The sequence below is a fragment of the Vulpes vulpes genome, chromosome 14 (assembly GCF_048418805.1).
Source record: "Vulpes vulpes isolate BD-2025 chromosome 14, VulVul3, whole genome shotgun sequence".
Classification (NCBI taxonomy): Eukaryota; Metazoa; Chordata; class Mammalia; order Carnivora; family Canidae; genus Vulpes; species Vulpes vulpes.
The window spans coordinates 120,420,665-120,434,857 of NC_132793.1; the positions used below are offsets into that span (position 1 = coordinate 120,420,665).

At 41.3% G+C, this 14,193-nt stretch overlaps 1 protein-coding gene across 4 annotated transcripts in view; it reads right to left on the bottom strand.

Moving 5' to 3' along the window:
• Nucleotides 1–9,713, bottom strand: part of RHOH (ras homolog family member H) — a 49,161-nt gene extending 39,448 nt beyond the window's left edge. The window contains exon 1 of one of the 4 annotated variants that reach the window (XM_025997988.2): nucleotides 9,199–9,713. The gene's annotated coding sequence lies outside the window, so the exon portion shown is untranslated. Of the gene's footprint in view, nucleotides 1–3,304; nucleotides 3,658–9,198 lie in introns of those variants that run through there. The other 3 variants (XM_025997982.2, XM_072737853.1, XM_072737852.1) reach the window with 3 other exon arrangements.
• Between the last annotated feature and the right edge of the window lie 4,480 nt (nucleotides 9,714–14,193).

The window sequence follows — 14,193 nt, forward strand, 5'->3', positions numbered from 1 at the left end:
GTGTCTCTCATGAGTAAATAAATGAAATCTTAAAAAAAAAAAAAAAGGAAAATACTTTTGTATGTTGATATTAATCACAACAAAGAGATCATTTTGCCTCACTTCAGGACTTACTAAACTTACCATCTTGGTGCTTGGCATCTTGATAAAAGAGTTCTGGATAAATGACTTTCAAATGCTCACCTATAGAACAACTGCCTCCAAGTCACCTGGGGGAAAGGGTTTGTACTGATTATCACGGATTCTTGGACCAAATCCCAGGGCTGTGATGCGATACATGAGAATTACTAGTTTTTAAAAACTCCCCCAAGTGGTTTTGATGTCCAGCCAGCTTTCGGACCTATGATTCCAGGCCAGAACCAAATAAAACAAATCATCTCTGAACAACTGTTCATATCCAGGGAATAGTACATGTTCGTATGCAAAGCACCAAGAGGTTGCTCGAAGTTTCAAGCAGCTGCTTGAGTTAAATGACTAAAGAGCCACATAGGAGGAGACTTTGTTTCTGGCACCTATCCACCTGCCTCTTGGACACCCTCCTTGGTTGTACTGCCCAGCACCCTCTACCATCATGCTGCCTTCTATCATGCTCCACTTTGGAACCCCATCCAGACTTGGGCTCACTCCTTCGCATACACAAAGCCCCAAACTTTCCTCCCTTCTGTTACTAGTAGGGCTCTAGAAGGGAAACAATATTACTATTTGACCAAGGTAATCTGTACATATAATTTAGAAACCCTTGTATAATGAACATATTGACCATATTTGCATTTTTTTAATGGGATGCTTACTATCCCAAAAAAATCTCTAGTCTGGAGAGTGAAACAGGAAAGCAGGATGCTTTTCAATCCTGGGTCACCCAAAACCCAAGCCTCTAGAACCCATATAAGCACTTTGGGCACTCTTTGTCAAAATAGTCAATGAATAGAAATAGATTTTTGGCTATGCCTTGCTAGCACAAAAATTAAAATACCATAAAATTAAATAATTTAATTTTAAATTATTAAATTTGGACAAAGAAGAGCCACCCTCTGCCCCTAATGCCAAAAACGCCTATAAAATTCCACCCAAAGCATTCAGGGAGCAATCTTAGGCCCAGATGTTCACAATTAACACAGCAGTGACTAAGAGAGTTGTCTTATAAGTCCAACAACCAGACATGGAAAGGCTTAAAAAATCAGTTTCTCATCTTGTTTTCCTTTTTTCATATACATTATTACTATAAAATAGCCAGCCATGTGCTTATTCCATACTTAGGGGTCAAAAAACATTAATTTCCAGCTTTCATCCATTAGCCCCATTTTCCTTTGAAAGGAACACTGGCATTAAAAGAGTCCCATTACAGATATCTTGTTCCCAACCAGGGACCATATCATCTTCACTCTTGTATCCCCACCAAGTCCTTAATAACAATTACAATAGCTGCATTTCTTGACAGTTTATTTTATACCTGGCACTAGGCTAAATGCTTTACATATTTTTTATCTCAATTTTATCCTTACAACAACTCTGACATAGGTATTTTCAGTTATTAGAGCTACTTTATAAATACCTGCTTTTAATCTGAGGATTGAAGAATGTGTGTCTGAGGTTCCTACAGCTCAGAAGCAACAGAACCGGATTCAACACAAAGTAATCTGGCTCCAAAGTCTGGGTTCTGGTTCACTAGACTGTATTTTTGTTATTAGATGGATGCAAAGTTTTCACAGTTCAGGTTAAAAAGTACCAGCTAATCTATAACATCTCATTCAGATATGCAAAGGAAACAACACATATTTCGTGGAATTTTTGGACTGGCTTTTGAAGACTGGAAACTCGCTCTGTCAACCAACTCATCCTCCCAAGAGGAAGGCCACTTTAATACTGGGTGATTGACATGTAATAACCAGAAATGGAGGTCACAGGAGCCCCCAGCCACACGAACTTTTCTCCATATAAATGGTGTAGTAAGGGAAGACAGTGGGGGGAAGGCAAGTGGAAGATCACACACGTGGAGATGAATAAAGTAGCCCCAACATGAAGCGGCAAGGATCTCTGGGCTCCCTGTCACCTGAAATTCTGTGCGAGCTGTGAAAGCTGGAGAGGAACCTGATGGCATAAAAAGACCAGAACGCTATTGAAAGACATCTGTTCTGCTCAGCAGCCTCTCAGAGTCCTCTGTAACCCATCTACATCTGAATTTTCCAAGCTTATTTCCTGAAAATGTGTAAAAATAAACTTTCTTCTTTTGGGGGCAGTCTCCTCAACTGGACTGCTCATCCCGTCGATATCACCTTTGTGCCTTTACCCATACAGTCCTCCTGTTGAATTAATCTCCCCTTTCTCCACCTGCTCAAATCTCATGTCCTTCCAAGACCAGGTCTTCCAGGCCCACTCTAGCTTACCCTCAAATCCTCTTCTTGGAACTCCTATAACTTACAACCCACATCATCCCAGTATTCACTCAGTTCTCATCTTGCACTGCTTCCTAAATTTTACTTCTCACCACAGTTACTAGACTCTAAGTTCCTTCGGGTAGAGAATTCCTCATATTTCTTTTATATCCTCCACAGCAGTAGCTTGGAATCAATAAGTGATTATTGACTATTTGTTGCTTGTTTGAATATTTCAATGGCAACTTTAACTTAGGAAAAGCTCCTAAAACTAGTGGTTTCTCTAGCTTTATTTAGCTATATAACCCAGGCTATGGATGATACCTCACTGCATGTCTCCTAATCAAATCCCCTCAAAAACTTAATTTAACTTAAAAATAAATCCTTATGCATCATATACCACTCGTAGAAAGAGGATTTGAGTATTGTCCATAGGTGAAACAGACGAACTAGGAATCCCAGATCCAAATCCTCATCATCAGGATTTTGGTTGGTTTCTTTTCTGATTTAGAAAATTTTAAAACTCTTATTTGTATAACTGAAAGGATCTTTACATTTACTTCTCAAGCATAGGGTGATATTTAAACTACCCAAATATTTGAATTCAGTTACAGTCAGTCACAAGCATTTGGATTCTCTAGGAGAATATCTGAAAAAACAAAAGCCAACTATTATAACTTGTAACATTGAAAAAACTATATGCATCTTGTTAGCATGGCGGGGGTGGGGGGAGAGTTGGATACCAGAGCAAGTCCCCTTCCCTCCTTAATATGGTTTCATACTTTACAACAGGTAGCACAAGATAATTACTGTGTTTAGCCCAGAGTAAAAACCAAATACACTGGAGAGCTTTCTTTTTAAAGAAGGAAAATTTTTAAAGAAGCAAAATATTTTTAAAGAAGAAAGTATTTTTAAAGAAGCCAAAGCCTTACCTGTTGTAGAATGCCAAAGATGTTTCCTGACACGAAAATGACTGACTCCGGATGTCAATTTGTTCAGTGCAGGTAAAGTAAACGCAAAAGCTGTCCAAGCCCTTTTACTGTTATGATTTCCTTCTGGGATCAACTTTTTCTTCCTCCCCAAGAATATAACTGTTACACTTTAGAAGAACTAAAAATATAAGAGGTGAGCTTGAAGAGAATTCAACCCAAGATGGTTGAGTCTAGTGTGCTCGGTGACTGAGGTGGCAGAAACCATCAGAATGTGACGAGCGAGATTAGCAAGTTCCTGTGCATAAGTCAATTTCCTGTAGCTGGCTTCTCTGAAGAGGGGATTTCATTTGTGTGGGTTTACCCGTGTGTGTGTGTGTGTGTGTGTGTGTGTGTGTGAGTGAGTGTCTGTGCACTCGCACGTGCATTTCTCTCCATGACAATATGAAAACTTGCCGAAATAAGAGGCCCCTCCATTTCCCACCAACAAATCACCAATGTAAAACTGAGGAAAGGAAGAATGAAAAATCCAGATGATTCCTTAAGGAAGTGAAAGAAAGCAGAAAAAAGGAAAAAAAAAAAGTGTCCACCTCTCTAACTGGTCTTAGTTAATTTCAACTTAGGGAAAAAAAGCACCTTAGAACATACACATCAACTTGGGGACCATACCAACTATGGAGGGAAAACAGTAGGAGGATGGTTTGTTTTTCTTTGATTTATTAATAACTATCAAACAATAATTTAGAAAGAATTGACTCAGCCAGAGTGAGAGCTCAAGCAGCACCACCAGGAATTCACCCTTTTTTGGACCAGCACCTGTGTTATGAGGTAGATGACTGAGTTGTTTTCAGACTCCTCACAGTTTCATTATTTGCCTCCAAACACAAATTTACTTTTTTTTTCTTTTGTGCAATCCAGGTGTGTAGAGACCATCTGCATGTAGATTATGGTGAAGTTGCCTAGACCAACAAATTTAACTTTCATGATATGCTCACAATGCCCCATGCCTCAAATCCTTGAAATCTTAGTGAAAATCTTAGTCAAAATATCTATGTGCCGTGAAGATAAAGCAAACTCCATTCAAGTCAACAGCTACCTGTAGAGCCAGTACTGTGTGTAGGATTCGGTGCCGGGTGCTAAAGTAGGTGAGAACACAGAGATCAGCAAGGTGGCATCTCTCACTCAAAATGGTTAAGATCAAGGGAAGGAGAAGGACATGCACACAAAGGAGGTGCTCTGAATCAGGATTTATTTATAGATCTCACTGGAAAAATCCTGGGACACAGGGGTCAGGTCAATGGAAAGTGTATGCAACCATTTACCAGTTAAAATAGCCCCTGAGCATTGACGTAGATTCTCTTGTAATATTCCGAGGAGCCTCACTGACTTCCAGGAGGCCCCGCAGACCAGTAGCATCATTTGAGGATTATCCTCGTCATTGTAAATTCAGGAAACTGTTATGCGTCTGACACTGTACACTGAAGAAAAAGCACAGAGACCAAAACAGATATATTTGCTGTCCTCACAGCACCTATGTCCTAGTTGGCGGGGGACTACTGGGGGTGGGGCAGAAGGCAGGGAGTGGGGGTGGAGGCTAGACAAATAAACCACTCAAATAAATGCAATAATTACAAATTGTAATGATTACTACAAAGGAAGCAGAGAAGAAGCTAAGCTAAACAGCAAGACAATCTCTATGTCCTACAAGCGGTCCAGGAGGGCCTCTTTGAGAAGCTAACTTAAATTTAAGCCGAGACCTGCAACCATGATTCTCGGCCCCAGCTAAAAATTAGAATCATCTGGGAAGTTTTTAAAAAATAGCAGTGCCTAGACTCCACCCCTAGAGATTCTAGTTTAATTTGTCTGGGTTGGAGCCTGGGTGTCAATATGCCTCCTGCCGCCCACCCCCGGCCCCCATCAGTCTAACATGCCGCTACTACTCTAATAATGAGAAGGAGAGGCCTGGAGAGAGTGGGAGGAAGGAGCTTCCAAGCAGAGGCAATTGCATGTGCAGAGTCCTTGAGATAGGAAAGAGTTTGCCATGTTCCAGGGAGTTGAGGAGGACTAATATGTCTAGAGTGCGGCAGTGGCCGGCCTAAATGGTGCAAGGTGAGCATTCTCAGAGAGGGACACACACTCACTAAGCCCATAAGAGGTTATTACGTGAACCCTAGTGTTAATTTGCCAACATGCAGTAAGAACTCAATTTGCCAGGCGAGATCCTTGAGCTCTCTGACAAGTGCCTTATTATAACTCCGTGGAAAGCCAGATCACCGTCATGATATCATTAGGTAAGTGGAACATAGGGGTTGTGGATCCTTTAGTCACCTCTGGTTTTGTTCATCAAAAGATTTAGGGCAGCTTGTAAAGATACATACACCTTGGCAAAATAAAACCAATAAAAAAATGAGAAATGAAAAGATGACGCCAAGAGAAATGAAGACAAAAATTCTAAAACCAGAGGTGAGGATGGTGCAGAAAATAAATGCCATGTGGTTCTAAGCTTTCAAGCAACCATACAAAATGTCAAATTCTACCACATAAAAAATCGAGTGCTCCGTCAATAAAATGACTGTGCTGCTCAGGATGCTGAGACTAGAGGGAAATTTGGCCTCTGGATCCTCATAGAGAGGACGTCCAGGCTGAAATGAAACACTGTCCTTACACTAAACCCCGCCAGCAACAAGTTTTGTAGGGTGGTCCCTTACGCTGTTTCTCCATGTAGGCTGATTTCATCTCCCGAAAGAGTTGACGAAATGCAATCCCAGGGCCAAGTAGGGGAGGGTGTGCGGGAAGGCGGTGGTTAATACAGGGTGCACGGGCCCTCACGCTGGTGAGGCGCCAATTTAATGCAGAGATGAAGATCAATTTCAGACTTTCTTTAGAAAATGGGGGCTAGAAGAGTTTTTTCATTCAACCTTCTACAAGACTGGGGGTGGCAAAGAGTTCAAAATTGGTCACACTTCCAGCAAGAGACCCAGGGGTTTTCTGTGCCCTCGTCCCTTGAGACAGCAAGGGAGTCAGGCAGGGACAGCCACCTGCATGGACAGTCCCTTCTCCACCTGTTGTAGAAGGTGAGACAAGACTCTGCCCTTTGAGACACAAAGCCAGAGGTGCCGGGTAGTCCCGGTGGCTCAGAGGGTTGGTGCCACCTTCAGCCCAGGGCATGATCCTGGAGACGGTGGATCAAGTCCCATGTCGGGCTCTCTGCATGGAGCCTGCTTCTGCCTGTGTCTCTGCCTCTCTCTCTCTCTCTCTCTCTCTGTGTGTGTGTGTGTGTGTCTCATGAATAAATACATAAATGAAATCTTAAAAAAAAAAAAAAAAGCAAGAGGTGCCACAAGCAGAGGCCTCGGGCCTTATACATTTTCTCCACGAAAGGGAACACGCGAACTCCCAGGGTCAGGCTAGGTGGGGTGTGTCCGACGGTCCAAGCATTCCCACTGCCTCCTGGATGATGCTGGGAAGGGCATTGCTGTGTCTGGTTGCGAGACTCCCCTTTGACTCAGGGCTCCCTGCCTGACCTCTCTTCCTCTGATGGCCTGGCTCCCTGTGTGTACGGTAATTGTCATTTCTGGTGTCCTCGTGTAGACTTTGTGCTTCCTCCTGCTCCTGATGTGACAAAGTTTCTCCTTTAGCCTCTTCCACACCTCTCATCTCCACATACAGTTTAATCCCAGAGGGGGTTTTCTTGCTGGGGGTGAGAGCGGGTTGGGGAGAGGAATCTAAGTTTCTTCCCTTTCTGGAAATCTCTCTTTTTGGTTCTCTCCCAATCTGTCTCTGTGTTTCCGTATCTCTCTCTCTCTCTCTTTCTCAATTTCTCCCCCTCATTTTGTTAATAGACAAGGGTAGTATTGAGGGGTGGAAGCAAATGACTTAAAATACGTGTACATACCACATGCTCACAGACATACACACAGACACACACACACACACAAACCTCTCGGGGTGTCTGTTCTGATGCTACATAATCCAGCCTTGGGACCGAGGTGAGGGGAGATCCTAGGGAATTCAGAGTGGTGGGCAGGAAGTAAGCCAGGGGCATGGGGTTCCTAGTAGAGAACTGTCCCTTCTTATAAGCCATAGTCTGGGACCCTACTTCCCATGAGCTGCTACACCACCCAAGCTGCCACTGCCAGAGCCCCCACCAAACAAGCCTTGTAAAGTCCACTTCCAAGGCCCTCAAGGGGCCTGGCCTTGCTCCCTGGTGTATCTCAAGCATGGACTCGTCAGTCATGCAAGAACCATTTGCTGAACGAAGACATATTCTCTCATCGAAACCTTGCAGTAGCTCTAAGTGGTAAACATTTTCAAATATGTCTTATGGCCAAGGAGTCCTCAGCTGGTTGAAGAAACTCTGGCCTATGAAACACGGAACAGAGATTTACCCCATCCAGCTGTCCTGATGCTTCACCCCACTGTCTCCCCACGGAGGGAGCTGGGCCACGGTGGGGAGGGAGAGGCAGCCACAAGCCCATTTTATGTCTTCTGGGTGCCCCTCGTCTGAGATTCCCAGGCAAACACAATCCGGTAAAGATCAGGATCTGCTTTCTCAAAATACCTTCATTTGAAACGCCCTCTGATTTGGTAGAAGCACAGTCTGTTTTCTCCTTAATGGTGTCCTAAGAACAAGGACCTCTTTTACTGAGGATTTTTATGTACATAATAAGACAACCATCTGTGTACCCTGGACTCATGCTAAGTGGTATTCTTGCCCATTGCCAAGGCGCTTTGCCATTTATTCCAAAAAGAACCCTTAATGACAGTGATAATCATAGCAAATAGTAAAATCTCAGAAACCTTGCAACACCAATCATTTACTAAACTATTTCTACCCTGGATTAGTAAGATGCCTCCCCCTTCTTCTTACTATTAACTTATTAACTGAGATGATTTAGATTTAGTGGGTAGCTTTTAATGTTTACACAGACCCTCACCTGTGATATGCTACCTAATAAGATAAAAATATTGCACTAGATTCTGGAGATGGAAAATATGTATTAAAACCTCATCTGAATGCTTTGAAACCTAGGGCATTAGTCATATTGTGATTATTCTTACCCAGCTCCCCATTGTGTTATAACTGTATTAAGCCAAAACACACGTTCCTTCTGATTGAGAGATTTCACGAAGGAGATTGTAAAATGTTAGCCCTTTGTAAGAGAAAGAGCTTAATTCTGATGTAAAGACATGGGAGCAAAATACATTCCTGTAAAATGCCCTTTAAAATTCTAAATATTAAGATATCTTAAAATGCCACCAGCTTGGAAATCACATGAACAATTTCTCCTTCACCCATCTTAACTCCTTATAAACAACAGCCGCCCTCCCCAGATAAGAATATCATCTCAAGCATCTTCTAGCTCCCCTCTTATTGCCAGAACCATCATTTCCCCCGCTGTTCTCATCATTTATCTTCTCTTTGACTGTTGTAATGTAACACGCTGCTTTTGTTTAACGCATATAAGGTTTTTGGGATTGAGCTGCCAATTTTTAACCGGGTTTGTTTGCTCTGTATAACTATGTGGATCTAGCAAACATTTACATCCTGGTTCTTTTTATTGCAGAGCCATAACTCAGAATGATGCAGGCTCTTGTTGCAGAAGATGATAGCACCCAAAGTAGTCATTCAAGCTGTGGCTGTAAAGTTATGGTACTTTTCTTTCTTTACCTGTCAGCATAGGCCTGATGTAGTCAGATGACCATTACCCTTCAAAGCAGTTGCTTGGCAGTTGAGGCACTTTCCCAACACTGCAGGCATGAGTCAAAGCACTCTGAGAACCTTTGTACAATATCCTTCTGACACGGGTTAGTAAATTACAAAAAGAAAACCAGAATCACTCCACGCTGCTCACAAGTGTTTTTAACTCCAAATATAATCTGGCTTGGTCACCCACCTTATTCACTGGATGAAGCTCCAAAGGGCTGTCTCCCCAAATCACATCCACCCGAAAAGGACAAAGGCTTGCTATCATTGAAGAAATGTAAAGTAATGTGCCTCGGGCTCAGAGAAAATCCAGAAGACGAGCTTGAAACATGATGTAAGAGCAGCATCTTTGGGTCAAGTGCATTAAACTCCCAGGGGACCCATGCAAAGGGCACAACATTCACTCTGATGTCGAAATTCTGATTTGTTTTAAAAAGAGGAAGAAGAAGGCCATCACCACTTCTTCTCACATTCATATTTTACTCGTTGCCTTGATAGGGATCTTCAGTTTGGGCACAAACATCACAGGGTAACTGCAACTCAGCACACCTGCTCAGAGCGGGGGTTGCTCTGAGCAAATGCTCAGAGCAAATGTTTCAGTTATAAGGCAGAGACCGATGAGTGCTAACTTGCCATCTCTTCAAAATAACAGATCTCCCGCACAGTTCTGGAAGGAACAAGTTAAAACCTGCACCCCGGGGCAACCTGAAATGTCAGAGAAAGTATACATTTGAATTCAGACAAAGCAAGATTCAAATCCCATCTCCATTTAATTGCAAGGATAAGGCCCTGATCTTCCCGTCTGGAAAGTAGGTATAATAATAACTATCTTAGAAGGATTTTATTAAAAAGCTGTTGAGTCCTTGAAATTTAGTAGACGCTCATTACATGCTGGCTATTATTAGCCACACCTGTTTTGCACTTTCGCCTTCTGGAGTGTTTCTCCTCCACCCCATCTCCTCCTTGAATAACAAGTGTTAAATTTCATCATTTGAGAAGCTTTACCAGTGCCCAAATTCTGGTTGAATAAAGTCATACAAGCTTACATATCATGCATAGGATTCTCACGTCATGTGTTTATTGTCTCAACAGTTTAAAGGAATCTAGAATTTTTTACATGTAATCTACTCCCACCAGGGGCTCAAACTCACCACCCTGAGATCAAGAGTCACATGCTCTATCAACTGAGCCAGGCACCCTAAAGATCTAGAAGTTTTAAAATCAAGTTCTTAACAGTACTTTATGCTTATGCATAATGAGAAAATCCCAGAATCTTCAGACAGACATTCTGAGGTCCTCTGTTCATGCACTACAAACTCCTTAAGTGAAATTTGTCCCTTCTTTTCTCATTCAACAAATATTTATTGAACACTTGCTCCACTATTTATCAAGCACTATCCTAGGCCCTGAGGAGACAGCAGTGAACAAGAACAACCACAAAAATAAAAGAGCCTGCTTTCATGAGTTTGCATCTACTGGAGAGACTGGCAATGAACATGATAAATTAGTAATAGACTATGTTCCACTGTGCTAATTATTAGGAAGAAAAATAAAGCAGAAAAGAGGGATAGAACGCTTGGACGAGGTGCATATCCAAATACGAAATTCAGGAAAGTCCTCACAGAGAAGAGGAAGGAGGTAAAGTCTGTTTTTTAAAATACCCAATAGTGATTTTAATGTTCAGTGGTCCTTAACATCAGCATCCATAACCAGGTTTAATGAGCATTTGCCTTCTGCTCGTTGCTGGAAGCCCTGCTTCCTCGTGTGCCTGCAGTGGGGTGGAGGAGCCGACTACACATCTTTGGGAGGAGGTCCATCCCAACTAGAAGTGGGGATCTTGTGGGTGCTCACCTCTTGGCCTCAGCCCTCCACTGTGCTTACTTCTCTCAGCTTTCTGCCCTTTCTGACTCTGCTCTGAATCCTTGCAAGTCATTTCATGATGGACTGTTGACATCTAGAAAGATATATGACCAAAGCTAAATACCTAGTGGAAAGTTTCAGGGTGGTGGGAAGTTTTCATGACAGTGCCACAAAGCTGCATTGGCCTTCAGCTTACTATTCTCTGCTCCCATGCTCCTTTTAACCCACTCATGACAATAATTTAAGAACAACAGTCACACTTGGCCTACCATTTACTGAGCATTTAACATGTTCCAGTGAAATGCTTTATGTGCTTTTTTTTTTTTTACTTAATCATCCTAACAAGTATGAGGTAGGTACCATGGTTATCTCCATTTGCAGAGGAGGAAACGGAGGCAGAGAAAGCTTAAGTATCTGGTTCAAGATTGCCCAGGCAATAAATGGCATGACCTGGTTCCATAAACCACTTTTGCGATGATAGCCAGTTGAATTTTGCCAGTATCTTCAGTACCCGTAATGACAGGATACATCTATATCACTTAAATATTAGTTCTTAGTCAGGTCTCTCACATCATATGGCTACCCCAGGCTGGTAGCCAGCCCGTTTGCCTGGATTCTACATGGCTTATTGAAAAAGATTGATTTTTCAAGAGTTGTCATTATTCTCATCCAAAAAAAACCAGAAGTATTTTCCTTTGCCCTCTCAATGTTCCTTGTGCTTTTAAAGAATGGTTCTTTGCTTCTTTTGTCTTTTCCAAGAATGCCTCTCATTTCCTGCTTTTTGTGTATAGGCATGAGTTTTGGACACATTCATTTTTCCATGCTATTTTTATTAGCTGTCACCATTCTACGAACAGGCCAGAGAAATTTCAGGTGCTACTAAATAGTGGTGCTGACAACGTGAAGGACAAGTGTAAAAATGTCTTCACCTGCACTCCCGAACAAAGTTCTGGAAGTGGTTACAGATATGCACTGATATATAAAAGAGACTTGGTTCTGTCTTCTGAAAATCACACGAACTAGAATTGATAGGGCTTGTTAGTTCATAATTTGAACAGGTGGTTCTCTTCAATGAATAAAATGAATCTTACAGGAACAAGTAACGAACACAAGGAATTCAGGATATGTTTGTTATGAGCTGAAAATAAGATGACCAGTGGTGTTTTAATTACATATAGCAGTTGCACAAAGACCCAGTTTGTATGTAGATTTTTAGCTTTGAATGAATGTAGTCCCATGTTTTTGTTTTTAAGATACCATTCTCTCACTAAAAATGGACACCTGGGTGGTTCAGTCAGTTAAACATCTGCCTTTGGCTCAGGTCATGATCCCAGGGTCCTAGGATTGAGTCCCAGGGTGGGCTCCCTGCTCAGTGCGGAGTCTACTTCTCCCTCTCTCTTTGCCCCTCCCCCCTTCTCATGCTCTTTCTCTCCCTCTCTCTGAAATGAATAAAGAATCCTTTTTTAAAAATGGTTGAAAAGATCAACTGGGGACCTCTTTAACCTCTCCAGAAAGTAGCATATTCCTTAAGCTGGTGTTTACTTCAGTAAAAAAATTCTATATTTGATCTGTTAGCAAATCTGGAATTATTTGGCCCAAGCTTTGGGAGACCAGATTTAGATTAACGTATTCCTTCTTCCTTACTGATTAACTTCTTGTCTTAGAAATACCCACTGCTCAAATGATAAACGTTGAGCCAACTAAGCAAAAACTGTGAATTCCATTCACTTTATTACTGATGCAATATTCACAGAGAGAACTAGCTCGAAACATCTTCGTGAAAGTTTGTACTTATCTAAAAAGTGCAATTAGGTCCATAGATTAAAAAAAAACAAAACATCGTGTCATCCAGCTGAGACTTGATGCCAGTAAGCATTGCTTATCTGGAAAAATAGTCATAGGTACAGTGAAAGAGAGACAGATGTGTGCAGTAGACTCAACAACTTTCTTCTGGAAGGTACTACTTTAATTCCTTTGCTTCTAGTGGCTCAGTCTAAAGAAGGAAGCAATTTCAGGTCAGTATAAATAAAAATATAGGGAACCCTGGGTGGCGCAGCGGTTTGGCGCCTGCCTTTGGCCCAGGGCGCGATCCTGGAGACCCGGGATGGAATCCCACATCAGGCTCCCGGTGCATGGAGCCTGCTTCTCCCTCCGCCTGTGTCTCTGCCTCTCTCTCTCTCTCTCTGTGACTATCATAAATAAATTTTAAAAAAATTAAAAAAAAAAATAAAAATATATATAATGAAATGGGAAGGTACTCACAATATGATGTTCAATGAAAAGAGCACAATACAAAATTTGAATTTGAATTCAACTTATTATATACACATATGCAAGTGTTAATTAGACTCAACCTCTGGATAACAAGACACAAGTGATTTTTATGTTTTCCTTTTTCCTTTCTATATATCCCAAATTTTCTATAATAAGCATTTATCATTTATGTAGAAAAATCGTTGCTGTTGTTTTTGTCTGCATTGGGCAAGTCTACCTAAGTTTTCTCCAAAGACCCTTGTCACTGCTTCAGCCGAAATGTGTTTTGCATAATACCCAGTGATTTTATAGCAGTTGATTCTCAGAGGACAATTACTGAACCACAGCTGAACCTTGCGAAGTCATCTTCCTCATCACTCATTCTACAGGGTCATATTTAGATGATTCCAACCAGATGCAAATTCCACTTCCTTGCGGTCTCCAAAAACAAGGGATTCCAGAGGTTTTTGCACTAAACCTCTTAGAAGTTCTGTCTTAAATTTCCTTTAAAATGCAAATCATGGCTGAGAAAGATATCCTAAGCTATCTAGGAGCTTTATCTTCTCAAGGGAAAGATAAAGGACTACTCAGAAATAAAAAAGTGAGGTTTCCGGGAAACTTATGCAGTGCCTGAGCTCAAAAAGAAAGAGGTAGTGGGAAATGCTTTATGCTTTATTAAAGGTAAACATGTTTGTGACAAGTGCAGTCAACGATTGCAACATTTGGTTTCAAACTAAATCTGCTTTGTTCTAATTATTAGTATTATTACCTAAATCATTATAGCTGTGCAGTTTTTTAATCATTTAGGAGAAAAGGGAATTATTTCTGTGAATTCTCCTTAATGAGCACTTTCTGTTTAAATGATACTGAAAATTATACATAAAATTTCAAGATTAATCATAAATACTTATTTTTATTTTTTAACCATGTAAGCCTTTTAAAAGCAAAACTTCTATTAAAACATTTTCAAAGTAAAGATTTTAAGTTTTCAGATGTTTATCAAAAGCAAATTTAAAAAAAAGATTTATTTATTCGTTTTAGAGAGAAAGGGGAAGGAGGGGCAGAGAGAGAG